Here is a 14,985-nt window from a genome sequence, read left to right on the forward strand (position 1 = left end):
ACTAATCAAACAAGGAAAAAGACAACATACACAGTCTCCATGTCATAACTCAACTTTTCTGTTTTCGAACCCGCGCCCCCCTCCTTACAACCCCATTGGAGCACTACAGGTAGATAGAAAGAAAAAGAAAAGGAAAGAACAGATTGAATAATTAGTGGAAAAAAAATCCATTTCATCAAGTTTCACTAAGCCTTAATTTTCCAGATTCATCCAGTTAGTTAAAGGCTCCCATATCAATTCACCCTCCCTCCGAGCCCTAGGTCTTCTTCTCTTAAAAACCAATACTTCCCACTTACACACATTAATGAATTTACCAAGCCATTCATGTGCTTTAGAGGGGGGGCAGGGTCTAGCCAAACAGTGGCGATACAGTCTCAAAGTAGCCATGGCAGTAAAAAATAACTTTCGCTTTGGTTCAGTCATATTTTGATGCACTATCCCCAATATTATGGCCTGTGGTGTTAATAATATCACACATCTGAACATTTGTTCTAAATGTTGTTCAATTTTGTTTAGTAATGAGGTCAGATAGGGGCAAGAAGCAAACAAATGAATACTATCGACCGCAAATTCCCCACATCGGGACAGTTTACCTCCACCGTACCCCCCCATTGTTGTATACGGTGCGGAGTTATATACAAATTACACCATGTCTTAAAACACTGAACCTGGAGATTTGCAGATATAGTGGCAGTTTGACTATAATCTAAAGATTCTTCGCAAACCTCCTGTCCCACATGTAATCCAATCTGCCAACGGCTAAAGTGCTTACTTAAATCATCGCTCTTTCTTTCATTTACCAATTTATAAATCATAGAGATAGTTGATTGGCCCCCCTTGATGGCTTCCAATAGCGGGATACGGATCCAACTAACAGTTTTTTGGGAGAAGAAGTCTTGAATCTGTAAAAATTTTAAAAAATACTGATTGCTAATTCCAAATTTCTGTTTTATAGCTTCAAAAGTCAGAACCCCAGATTCCGAAACAATATCCCCTATTACAGTAACCCCTTGTGATGCTCATTCTCTAAAATATCCATCCCGAAAAATTTCCGGTAAAAGGGTATTCCCTGTAAAAGGGGAGTATAAGTGAATCCTCCCGATATTACACAATTTGCCCCCAAGAAAACCTTAAATCTGACCCATTTGAAATAAGCAAAATCAATATATCTAAATAAGAGCCCCCGAGCTTCTTCCCCATAAATTAAACGATAGATTGAAATATCCGAACACTCTAAATATTCGGCATCTAATAATTCGACAATATGTCTCAGCGTTATTGCCCAATAGTATACCTGGAAATTTGGTATGGACCACCACCCCCTATCTCTGGGCAGTGACATATATTTCAAAGCTCGCCTAGGACATTTCCCAGCCCATAGAAACCAGGAAGTTATCCGCTCTAATTTTTTAAACCAAATTTTATCAAACAGTAAAGGAATAGCTCTAAAAAAAAAAAAAAATTTTAGGTAAGAAAATAATTTTTACAACATTGCATCTACCCATCAGTGTTAACTGAAGATTATTAATCCGGTGAGCATGTTGTAATTTACCAGCGATTAAGTTGAGCGTTAGCAAAAGACATCTGAGTTTCGTTGTTATCTTGGCATTTGATGGCATCCATTTTGAGTTCGTGGCCGCCATTTTGTCTGCCACGTGTTACCTCGTGTTGATCATGTGTGTTGTCCTACCTTTTTGCTTATGGCCTTTGAATCTGCCCGGCAACAAGCTATAAATAGCTTCTCTGTCCTTGCTGCTGACCGTTAGGGTCCACATCTGTTATTTGTTAGCCATGGATTGGAATGTGTTAGCCGAGACTCCAAGACTGTTAACTCCTCCCACTGATCGATTATGCTCCTCGATATTTCCTTGTATGGACATAAAATGTGCTCTTAAGCTTTGTACCGCCTTCTTATGAGCCCCTGTGTGGGTATAAATAAGCTTTGTGCCCGGTAGCCGGTGTGCTACTTCTCACAGTGCCGAAGGGTACTGTCCGAACTTTAGCACCACCTGATGAGGTGTAATAAACTCTATGTTTTGTATTTCCAGTTTCCGTGCCAACTTTATTTTTGGGTCTGAGAACTCTGTGCGCAGAAGGGCGAACCCCTTGCACTAGCGGGTCTGGCTGAGGCCTGCACGACAAATTGGCGCCCGGCACGTGGGGCTCATCGGCGACTAGGATGCCCGAAGGATTGGTCGTGACGAAGGTTCGGAACGTCGCTGAGGACGCGATCACTGCCAGAGGAGACCCGAGTCTCGGCACCCGAGGTGGTTCTTCCTTGCTTTCTGATCCGACCATCCAGGCGGCGACGGTCCTCGACTGAGATCTCTTCTGCTGGTCTGCCGTGCAGTGACCGTTTGGTCGAATTTGGAACTTGGCAGTTGGAATCTGGACAGCCTATGATTGGTAAGAGCCCTGTTGTAGGTTTTGGAATTTGGATGCCCTTGAGTGGTAAGGTAGTTTTAGGAACGCTTACCGTGGCATATTTGTATTTGGGATAGACATGTCTACTTTGGCTCTTGTTTGATATGATATGATATGATTTGATATGATTTGATATGGATATATGAGTTGCAACCCATATAGACAGGCAATGTGAGGATTTTTCCTCCACTTTTGATATGTATAGCGCAACGTACTAAGAAGGTGCCTTAAGCGCTCTTTCCCTATAGTAGTGTATATTTTGCACTATTCTTGAGCATGCCTGTTCTTTGCGCACTTCGAAAGATGTGCTGCTTGTTTGGTGGTACCAGTTTACGACTTGAGGAATTGCAACCGGCTCCCCCCGAGGGGACACCTAATAGAGAGATGTACATAAAATTTGGTCTTCCTGCCATAATGTACAGCACGCTGTGGCACAGGTACACCAAAAAGGACCCTGAGTTACGGTGGCCACTGTATGGGTCATTTGATGCGCGTAAAGTTGAGTATGTGGAACAATGTTTGTTTGAGCAAAAGTGTAGACGTGATATGTTTAAGAGTTTGCGAATGTGGGAGAAAGAAGTACGGCAGCAAGAGAAGCGTGAACAAGCGTTGATTGAGAAAGAGCAGCGGAAGAGTGTGTATGAGAAAGCGCTTGAATTAAAAAAGAAGGAAGCGAAAGAACTGCAGGAGCGAGAGGAGAAAGAACGTAGGTTACAGATATCTGGCCAATATCCTGTCCGTCAGCCTCTCTATCCTGTCCTTAATAAACCGCAAGATGATTTTTTGATATTAGATCGACCTCCACCTCCGTATGCCGTTCCGTCCGCTCCGGCAGGGGATGATGAAGACTCCGATTCGGAACGACAGAAAGCGCGGGACACTCGCTTCATGTTGTCTGCTGAACAAGCTGCTCACATTAGACAGACTGCTCGTAAAGCATTACGTAGCACTGATCCTGCTTCTAATCTTTTTGCTACGATAAAGGATTGGACAGAAAAGGAGCAGATATATTTCACTGCGTCATTTACTGATGAAGTTGTAGAAATGTTTCGAAAACATGCTTCAGTATTAGAACCTGCTGATATCGCAACTAATCGTAAACAGTTTCATGACGGTACTTTTGTTTTTTCCCAGGTAGAAGACGCGATTAGACGACTGGTTAAATTACGGGATTAGGCGGCCCATCTGAAGGAGCAGAAAAAGTTTGCGGACAACGCTCCACAGTCCAATCTGCCCGGAGAAACGCAGTCTTCTATCTTCGTGACAGATAAGATGATACCAGTTGTCATGAGGCCTATGCGGGAAGCCACGCCTTTGTATGTTCCTCCTAAAGAAGCGGGTGATAATGATGATAAAAATTCTGTTGATGCCAAGGGATATTTTATTTATAATTGGGTATATACCCCTTGGAATAGGGCAGATGTAATGGTGCTTAAAAATGCGTTGCCCGATCTGCGTAAAAACCCAGCCGCCTTTTACGAGGAAGTTGAGGGCGCACTAAATTCCTGTAGTATGACTTTAAGTGATATAGATTTGTTTTCGGTCTCATTTTGCCCCCAGATATGTGGAGGACCGTCCGTAAGATTGATGATCGAGCTGTCTTAGGTGCCGAATGGAAGGACTTAGAGCGCATAGATGCAGACAGAGAGCCTGCACAGAATCCACATTGGTTAATATTAGATCTTCCTGCAGCCATTTTGACTAAACTTAAAACAATAATCCCCCCTAAAAATATCGATTGGACTGTCTTAGCGTCGTGTAAGCAAAAAACAGATGAATCGGTTTCTGATTTTTTCACACGTTTCGAGGAAGCTTTTCATGATTTTAGTGGCCAGTCTTTAACAGATGATACCGGCAGACATTTGTTTGTCGATAAATATGTTACGAATCTGTTACCAGGGATAGCCAGCCACCTAAAAGCTAGTGAAAGTTCTTGGACTACTTCCTCCCCGGCCTCTGTCTTAACGATGGCTCAATATTACGAGCACCAAGAAGCGGAGACGAAGGGGAACGAGGACAAGAAATCAAAAGAGTTAAAAACGAAAGTCATGTTGGCCCAGGTATACGGTCCGCCCTCTAGAGGTTACGATAGGGGCCCCAACAGAAATTATGATAGAGGTGGACGAGCACCCCCTAATACTTCTTATGGTCGTACGGATTTATCTTCAAATCAATGTGCATATTGTAAAGAGTTGGGTCATTGGATGCGTAACTGTCCGGCACTTCGTTCCCAGCAGGATGCTAGGGGGCGTGGCCAAAGGAGACCTGGTTCAGGTTTCTCGGAGCCTTGAGGAAACATGAACGATCGTGCCCGATCTGACCTGACTGCACGCTCGCAGATTAGACAAAACACTTTTGATAGACGAAACCAATGTCAAATGTCTGATTATGTTCAGCCTGATTTGTATGATTCTGCCCATGCATAGGGGTGCCTAGGATGGGGTAAGGAATCAGTTGAAGTTCCAGTAGATCAGACGGGTCCCTATGTTACAGCACATGTTTTGGGCTCCACTGATCGGTTTCTGGTTGACACAGGGGCTACCCGTAGCGCTTTGTCTAAGCAATTGGTTCCGAGGGCTCCCCTGCCTGGTACGACTATTACTTCGATAGGTTTTGATGGAACACCTTCCCTTAGCCCATTGTCACAGCCACTTTTATTTTACGTTGATAAATTCGATGCTCCATGCCCGTTTTTGCTTTCCCCTAACACACCAGATAATATTTTGGGTCTTGATATGTTGAAATATTTTAGAGCCACGATACGATGTTTTCCTGAAGGGGTGCGAGTCATTTTGAATGATAACTATAGCGAACCTGCTAGAATTTATCTTGTTAAAGAAGATATTGCATTAGCCTCACTTCCTGAAACCTTGTGGGCTACTTCAGATACTGACGTGGGTCACATGGTCATTCCTCCGGTTCAGATTAGCGTCAAGGAGGGAGCTGTGTTACCTCGATTGCCACAGTACCGTATTCCACAGGAGGGAGAAGATGCACTCATACAAATTGTACATGATTTGATACGAGTTGGGGTTGTTGAGGAAGTTCCATATAATGTCTGCAATAGCCCGACCCTCCCGATTTTGAAGAGAGATACTGACACACGAGTTTACAGATTCATTATTGATTTGAGAGAGGTAAATAAAATTGTAGTACCGCAGTATCCAGTGGTCTCTGATATCACAACACTCCTTACTTTGGTCCCCCCAACTGCCACTACATTTACTGTGATAGACTTGAAGAACGCCTTCTTTTCGATCCCTATTCATCCTGATAGCCGATATTTGTTCGGTTTCACTTTGAATAATAGATCGTATCGATTTTGTAGAATTCCTCAAGGCTATACTGAAAGTCCAAGTATTTACAGTCAAGCATTGAAAAGGGAACTTGATTCTTTTGTGTTGATCAGAGGTGTGGCTCTCATACAATATGTCGATGACATCTTGCTGGCAGCTGACACTACTGAGCAATGTGAAACATGTACTTTATCTCTGCTTTTTTTTCTTGCTTCACACCATCACAAAGTCTCTAGGAAAAAGTTGCAATATTGTAGACCCAAGGTAACCTATTTAGGTCACCTTTTGTCTAAGGAGGGACGTGCATTGACATCAGATTGCATACAAGCAATATTAGATACACCAGTTCCTACTACACAGAAAGAGTACGTGCATTTTTGGGTCTCACTTCCTTTTGTAGACAGTGGATTTTGGGATTTTCACACATTGTTAAGCCCTTGTTAGCTCTTTTGACGAAAGATACCCCAGTACCCCTTCCATGGACAGAAGAATGTGAAAGTGCTTTTCGACAGCTGCGACAAGCTCTTTGTTCAGCACCAGTGTTAGGCACACCTGATTATACGAAGCTTTTTACACTTTATGTACATGAGAAAGATGGATGTGCATTGTCAGTGTTGGTTCAGTTACACAGCGATAAGCAACGGCCGTGTGCGTATTTTTCAGCAGTTCTAGATCCTGTTGCTAGAGCATTACCTGGATGCTTTCGTTCAGTTGCAGCAGCAGCAGTGTCAATTCGACAGAGTGAGGGAATTGTGTTGTCACACAAATTGTTAGTGTTAGTGCCACATGCTGTTGATGCCCTTTTAAATCAGACAAAGACGCAGCACTTAACTAGTGCTCGTCTCACAGGATATGAACTGACATTGTTAGCTCCCCACATTACATTGAAGAGATGCGCAACTTTGAATCCAGCCACTTTGTTGCCATACCCGGCGACTCAGACTCAGTCACAAGAAACCCACAATTGTATTTTTCTGACTGAAGAACAGACAAAGGGTCATATTGATTTGCAGGATACGCCCCTTCCAGATGTAGATGGTGAATTGTGGGTCGATGGGTCTTGCCTGAAGCTACCGGATGGTACGACCTCAGCTGCATATGCAATTACCACGCTTGAGACAGTAGTGGAGACAGCGCGTATACCACAGAAATCGGCTCAAGCAGCTGAGCTGATAGCTTTGACACAAGCGTGTGAGCTTTGCGCTGGTTTGTGTGTGAACATTTACACAGATAGCCGCTATGCTTTCGGAGTAGTGCATGATTTTGGCCTACTCTGGAAGGAAAGAGGCTTTCTTACATCACACGGAATACAGATAATGCATGGAGATTTGGTGCATAATCTTTTGACTGCATTGACATATCCGAAGAAAATTGCCATAGTGAAGTGCAGTGCGCATAAGAAAGTAACAGATAAGATTGGACAAGGAAATGCTTTTGTAGACCGCGTAGCACGTGAAACTGCGATGCGGAGAAGTACCACTTCTATGTACGTAGTAAAGCCATAAGCTGAAAGATAGCACAATGCTAGACAGGAAGTGCGAGGGATCCAGAAGACCGCTTCTGATAAAGAACGTGAGCAATGGTCAAAAGAAGGAGAGTTAGATGATGAAGGTTGTTGGAGAAACAAGCAGATGGATCGATGGAAGCTGCCTATAGCTTTTGTACAACCTATGGTCCAGATGGCACATGGGCTGGTACATGTGGGTGCTTCTGCAATAACGAGAATGCTTACGCAAGTTTGGGAGCATCCAGAGATTGCTAACACAGCTAAGAGAGTAGTACAGTCCTGCTTGATTTGTTTACAATACAATCCTGGAAAAGGGACACGAGTTCCGTCTGGAGGTTTTGCTACACCGATTGCACCTTTCGAAGTCCTGCAAATGGACTACATCCAGCTTGAGCGGTGTAATAATTTGAAGTATGTCCTAGTGGTGGTTTGTGCCTTCAGTAAATGGAATGAGGCATACCCTACAAAAGACAATACCGCTATTACTACTGCTAAGGTGCTACTGAAGGAGTTCTTCCCGAGGTTCGGTGTTTGCAGACTCTTATGGAATGATAACGGACCTCATTTTGTCGGGGAAGTTATCAAGTATGTCCTAAAAGGATTAGGAATCAAGCAGAAATGTCATGCTGTATTCCATCCACAATCTGCAGGATTGGTGGAGAGGTATAATGCTACTCTCAAGCTGAAAATCACAAAGATTCAAGCCTCCACGAATCTGACATGGCCAGATGCGTTGCCATTGGCATTGTTGTCCATTAGATCAGTACCACATTCTAGGACGGGTCTCACCTCGTACGAGGTGGTATTTGGACGGCCTATGAATATATGGGGAGTTCCGAAACCAAGTTCTGTGTATGATGTACCTTGTGTTTTAATGAATGACTATTTGGCACAATTAACCGACAGCTTGGTCTCTATTCATCAACAGGTTCGAGAAGCGCTCCCTGATAAATCCCAAGGTGAGGGCCATGAACTCCGCCCCGGTGACTTTGTGATGACCAAGGTATTTGAGAGGTCAAGCAGTTTGGAGCCGAGGTGGCGTGGACCAGAGCAAGTGCTCCTTGCTACGAGAACAGCAGTTCGAGTGACCAACAAGAAGAACTGGATCCATAGCACCCATTGTCGGAAGGTCTTGCCAACCTTGGTGGAACCTGCTGTGCTGACCGATAATCGGGATATCTTGACTGCGGAGAAAGGCCCTGCTGTATCACCTGACGGATCTGCGGAGTTCTTCCCGGACCAGACGACCCCTGGAGCAACGCGATACAATTTAAGATCAAGAAGTGATCTGCCGGGTTTTTTTTGTTGCGACACTGGTTGAGCAACCGCCCTGGGTAGTGGAAACGGAGAGCCAATATGACAAGGGAGGGGGATCAGCCCTGCTTAGTGTAGTGACACCTGTCTTGGTCTGTGGTGAAGAAATCAACGTCTGCCCACGGGTGAAGAGCTCATTGACTATTTTTTCGGGTTTTTTTGTGTCTATATTTTTTAGTTTGTAGTAGACTTTGTGACTATGAATACTACTAAGAGATGTATTTTAGGAGTATCAGTGGTGTTTGGTGTTCTAACAATTGTAGCAGTGATCACTTGGTTTGTTGAAATGATGATTCCTGCTCGTAATTTTGCTGTAGTCCCTACTACTCCCATTCCGGAAGAGCACCAGCATTTCACTCTTCCATACCATGAGTATAAGCACCGAGAGTCTTACTTGAATAATACATTTGTTCAGATGCTCCACCATACTCACAATGCCACCAACACTACAAATTGTTGGATATGCGGTATGCTTCCAGCACATCAGAAGAAAGGTGGAACACCGTTTATTCCACTTCCTTTTTCGCATAATGGTTCTTGTCAGGCCTGGTACACTCTTCTCTTTTCTAACAGGAAACCTACAGTAGGTGGACTTCTTTTCCGTTTGAATAAAGAGTGCTACCAAGATGAACATGGGTATCCCCAAGCAAATGGAACTATATGGGAATGGGAAGAATATCGACCGGATAATGCTTCAACGCCTTATGTTTTCACCCACATCAGAGACTTTACCACAAGCAATGAATCTGTAATTCTTGTAACACGGACTAAAGCAGACCTATGTGTGCAAAGTACTGGACGCATTCCAGTAGGAGATAGTGATTGTATTATTATATTGAATATGGATGGAGTAAATGAGAGTACCTTTTTAGCTTCACTTAACATATATTTAGTATGTGGAAGCAATGGATATCACAGATTACCTGTAGGGTGGTCTGGCACATGTTATGTTTCTAGTTTATTACCCCCTGTTTTTCTAGCACCGGCTTCATATCACTGAGATTTTAAACTATTTAGGAACATTTCTATGAATCGCTACAAACGCATGACACAAATTGATGCTACAGATCAGACGGACACTAGTCTGCAACAATATGTTGATTTTAATTTAGGTTTGTTTCCCTTTGTGGGTGCCGCATTAAACAGTAGGAAAATACGGCGATTAACTAGAGTAGTAGAAGCGGTCACTAATGCGACTGCCGTAGCTCTAGGAAACATTACTGAGGAGTTGCAAGTTGCCAGAATTGTGACTCTTCAAAACAGAATGGTTTTAGATATAATGTTAGCAGATAGAGGAGGAGCATGTAAGGTCATCGGAAGAAGTTGTTGCGTTTTTATCCCAGACAATTTGCCTTCTGTATATGAAGCAATTCTTAAATTACATAAAATAGCCTCCGATATTCATGAGAAAAATGGCACCTGGACATTTGCTGGATGGTTTTGGACTCTGGTTTCCACCTGGGGTTGGAAATTACTGACTATTCTGTGTGTTGCAGTTGCAATGATTTTCACTTGTTGTATGTGTATCCATTGTGGCCCAATGCTATGTTCCATGTGTATAAATGCTTGTATACCGTCCAAACGAAATGCCGTAAAAGCGCAACAATCGTTGGATAAGGAGGTAGCAAATATAATGTGCATAGATATACGAGATGAGTACACAGATTACCCAAAAAGAGCACATGTCTTTAGCTAACGCTAAAAGGGTCGTCTGTTGTAATTTAGCAGCGATTAAGTTGAGCGTTAGCAAAAGACATCTGAGTTTCGTTGTTATCTTGGCATTTGATGGCATCCATTTTGAGTTCGTGGCATCCATTTTGTCTGCCACGTGTTACCTCGTGTTGATCATGTGTGTTGTCCTACCTTTTTGCTTATGGCCTTTGAATCTGCCCGGCAACAAGCTATAAATAGCTTCTCTGTCCTTGCTGCTGACCGTTAGGGTCCACATCTGTTATTTGTTAGCCATGGATTGGAATATGTTAGCCGAGACCCCAAGACTGTTAACTCCTCCCACTGATCGATTATGCTCCTCGATATTTCCTTGTATGGACATAAAATGTGCTCTTAAGCTTTGTACCGCCTTCTTATGAGCCCCTGTGTGGGTATAAATTAAGCTTTGTGCCCGGTAGCCGGTGTGCTACTTCTCACAGTGCCGAAGGGTACTGTCCGAACTTTAGCACCACCTGATGAGGTGTAATAAACTCTATGTTTTGTATTTCCAGTTTCCGTGCCAACTTTATTTTTGGGTCTGAGAACTCTGTGCGCAGAAGGGCGAACCCCTTGCACTAGCGGGTCTGGCTCAGGCCTGCACGACAAGCATCAGCATCGATTTTATCTATCAAAGGGTTTAAGTTGATCTCCACTATCTCTACAGGGTTAGAGCTAATTTCTATCCCAAGATATTTAGCATTATGAACCACCCTATGGAGTAAACCAAATAGAGAGATGTGGTCCGCACTAGACTTCGCCCTAGACCCTTTCAAACCACCATAGACAGCACCCAAACGCGCACCTGCACCAAAACAAACTTCGGCACCAAAGGCCGATCACCAACCAACAACAACAACTATATGTTATATGTTTCCATGTTTTATGTTATCTGTGTATCAACAAGCTCGGAACCAAGGCAAAATAGACATGGTTAAGTCTAACCAAGAGGGTTATGCAACCAAAACCGAACCGACACTAACAACCCGCCTACGATTGTATTTGTAACGGTACGAGCCAAAGAAGCAGAATGACAACTACAGCCAGTCTTTTATGCATGTCTCAATGAGTGTGTTTTATGTAAATGAAAATACAATAAAAATATTATTAAAAAAAACAAAAAACAATTTTATCATTACATATTATTTGGGTTTTGGCCTCGTTTAACGGATACCCTGAGATCATGCCAAACTGTGAAGTAATTATCTGGATTTCTTGTAATGCTACCTGCGGGGAGTCTGTCAAAATAGCAAGGTCATCAGCATAACCTAAAATTTTAGTGTCTCCCCCTTTAGACCGTATCGGACGAATCAGAGCATTAGAGAACATTTTTTTAATTAAAGGATCAATATAAATTGCAAATAATAAAGGGGAACAGGGACACCCCTGCCTTGTACTTCTCAGAATATTGATTGTGCCTGCCTGAATTCCCATAACCGAGATTTGAGCCGTAGGTTGTTTATACATACTCTGAATTGCGCAGATAAATCTCTCCCCAAGCCCATAATGCCTCAGAGCAGCCCATAAAAAAGGCCAGGAGACCCTGTCGAAAGCTTTTTCTGCATCCAGCAGAATTAAAGCCATAGGGTCTCCTGAAACCTTAGTATAATCAAACAACCAATTGGACGGCGTATGTGATCAATCGTTTAACGACCAGGCCCAAACCTCTGTTGCTGAGAGGACACAAGCTTCTTGATTACCCCCGAAAGCCGATTTGCAAGAATCTTGGCGTATATTTTTTTATCGCTACTGATGAGCGTATTTGGCCGATAAGACCCAGTATCTGATGGTATCTTGCCCTTCTTAGAAATGTAACGATTCTGGCTCTTGGCCACGATTCAGGAGGCATGTCCCCATTGTGAATCCTACGGGACATCTCCAACATGACAGGAGTAAGCTGAGATCGGAAACACTTAAAAAATTCCCCCAGTAAAAAATCAGGGCTGACAGCCTTGCCAGCAGGGAGAGAGTCTATAGCTAGCCAGAGCTCATCAATTTTAATATCTGCATCTAACATATCACTCTCTTCTGGGGATAGTGCATCAACCTCAATTTCACTGAGATATTCTTGAATTTCAGCCTGCACTGCCTCACTTTCACTAATATCTTCTTTATAAAGTTTTTGATAGAATTTTTGAAAAGCTAGAGCAATAGCACCTTCTTCAGTAACTAACCCTTCATCTGGGTCAAGAATGCTTTTGATGCGGGTTACAGACTCTCTTTCTCTAATTCTAGCGGCTATCAGGTGTCCCGCTCTTTCACTATTCTCAAACATTTTAGACCGCCATGCTACGTATTTACTTGCTGCTTTAGTCTGCTTATTTCTATTATAGCTGACTTAGCTATAATAATCTGTGTTTGAGCAGTATCACTATCCTCAGTCCGCGATATAACCCGGGCCAGATTTATATCAGCCTCTTCTAAATCTCTATACAATACCAGTAGTTTCGATTTTTCTTTCTTCTGATTTTCCCATCCAAAGCGAGTAGTCTCATCTCTTATCCCAGCCTTAAGTGTGTCCCAGACATTTTGTATGCCGGTACTGCCAATATTTTCATCTAAAAATCTTGTGATCCATGCAGCCATGGATTCAATATACAAATTTTCTCTGAGCAGACCACTGTTAAACGTCCACACATCTGCTTTGCTACCACTAGATTGTAGATTAATCTCAAGTAAAAGCGGATTATGATCCGACCTCACTCTCGGATATCTAGTAATGCTAGATCTTGGAACAAGAGCTGAAGAAATAAAAAAATAATCAAGCCTGGAACATATTTTGTGAGGTGCAGAAAAAAAAGTAAATCCTGGATCATTCCGTCTAAAAAAAGCCCAGGCATCGATCAGACTATGGAGATCCATCATGTGCCGTAAGGCCCTATATACCTTTGGTTTTCTACTCACGTATACTATCCCCGGTCTGCAGTCAATATTTATATTAAAATCCCCACAGACTATAAATGGAGCTGGCCAGCCAACCAACTCCAGATTCAACCACTTATATATTTCTGGATCATCAAGTACTGGGCCATATATTGAACATTAATGTAAGATCTTTGTTCAGGAATTTACCATGCACAATGACCCAGCGACCAAAACTATCAGCTGATGAACGTACTATATTAACCCATCCCCTTCGTTCTAGAATAGCAATTCCTTTAGTCTTTGCTTCTAATTTAGTCCATGATACTAATTGAAAACCCTCCAATTCCATAAGTTTATGCCGACTAGCTTCAATATGGGTTTCTTGAAGGCAAATAATATCTGCCCGCAGAAAATGTAAATCCTCTCTAAGCCTGCGGCATTTACTTGGGTCATTGAGCACACAGATGTTTATAGATGCTACTCGGATATTGGCCATACCTCTTAAGAAACATTCCTAAAACAAAACCAGCCAACACTTCGTGCAAAGCCTAACCAGGCTAGTCTATTCCCAAAAACAGACCCCAGTCCAAATCTTCCCTCCTTCTGTAGTGCGCCCCCCTACCCCCCTGGCCCCGCCTCCCTCCCTCACCCCCCCACCCACAAAACAGGCAAAAAAGGTCCTTGGACCCATGTGATGCCTCCCACTTCCCAAGTGTCCCCGTGGTCCCTCCCTGTCCATATCGTCACCTAACAAAAGAGCGAGAAAAAGAATGCAGAAATAAAGTCCAAAAGGATCAGAAAAAACAAAAAAAATAACAAATACATAGAACAGCTTAAAGATAAGAGTAACGAGAACCACGGCACGGCAAAGTTAGTTAAAAGTCCTTTTAAACTTAAAATCTACTAGCCATCCGGAAGTTCCTTCAAATACTCTTCGGCTTGTATTTCTGAGGAAAATACCTGTATCTTACCACGATAGATAACCTTTAGCCGTGCAGGGTTCATCAGGAAAACCTTGCATCCTTTTTTTCGGAAAGGAGTAATCAGCAAACGGAGTCCCCACCTCCGTTCCGCCGTAGCGTGACAAAAATCGGGGTGCACAAAAAAACGAGTGGCCCTCTGCAGATCTCTTAGCGTCCGGGGGGGCTTTTTCAAAGATGACTTGTCTCAAAAGAAAATTGACAAAGAATATTAATATAGCCCGCGGTTTCGTTTCGGGACCAGAGTTTTTTTTCAACATAAGAGGGAACCGATGCACTCTCTGTATCTCGGTTTCCCAGCACCAATGCGAGAGCTCGGGAAATGCGGATTTGAACAACTTCAAAACAAATCCTCTAATATCTCGCCCCTCGGCCTTCTCCTCAATTCCTAAGAGTCGTAAGTTGTTCCTACGGAGCCGATTTTCAGAGTCCTCTAGCTTCCACATTATACCTGCAAGCTTTTCATCGTTGGCTGTAGTTTTGGTTTCAGTGTTCCGTAACCCAGCCTCAAGCCCTACAATCCGTTCCTCTAGGGCGACAGTCCTGGCTATAACTTCTGAACAAGCCTTAGTGTTCTTCCGGATAGCCCCTTGTATTTTCATTGTAGCAAGCTGAGCCCTCTTATGTTCCTGTCGCGCCTCACTTTGAATGGATTTAAGCATGGCATATATCAAGGTATTGAAGGGAGGTATATCGGTTTCACCCCTGGAGCCCCTCGCTTGTTCTTCTTGAGTTCTTGGCCCTTCTGATCCTATGAGACTAGTAGTGGCATGTGCATAGTCCCATTGGAGATTATTACTAGCCTCAGATCCTTCACTATCACAGATCCTTGGTCCTTGTATGGACGTCATCTTTGCGTTATTATGGCGAGGTGTAGCCCTTTTCAGAGTGT

This window comes from Lissotriton vulgaris, chromosome 11 (genome assembly GCF_964263255.1).
Source record: "Lissotriton vulgaris chromosome 11, aLisVul1.2, whole genome shotgun sequence".
Lineage (NCBI taxonomy): Eukaryota > Metazoa > Chordata > Amphibia > Caudata > Salamandridae > Lissotriton > Lissotriton vulgaris.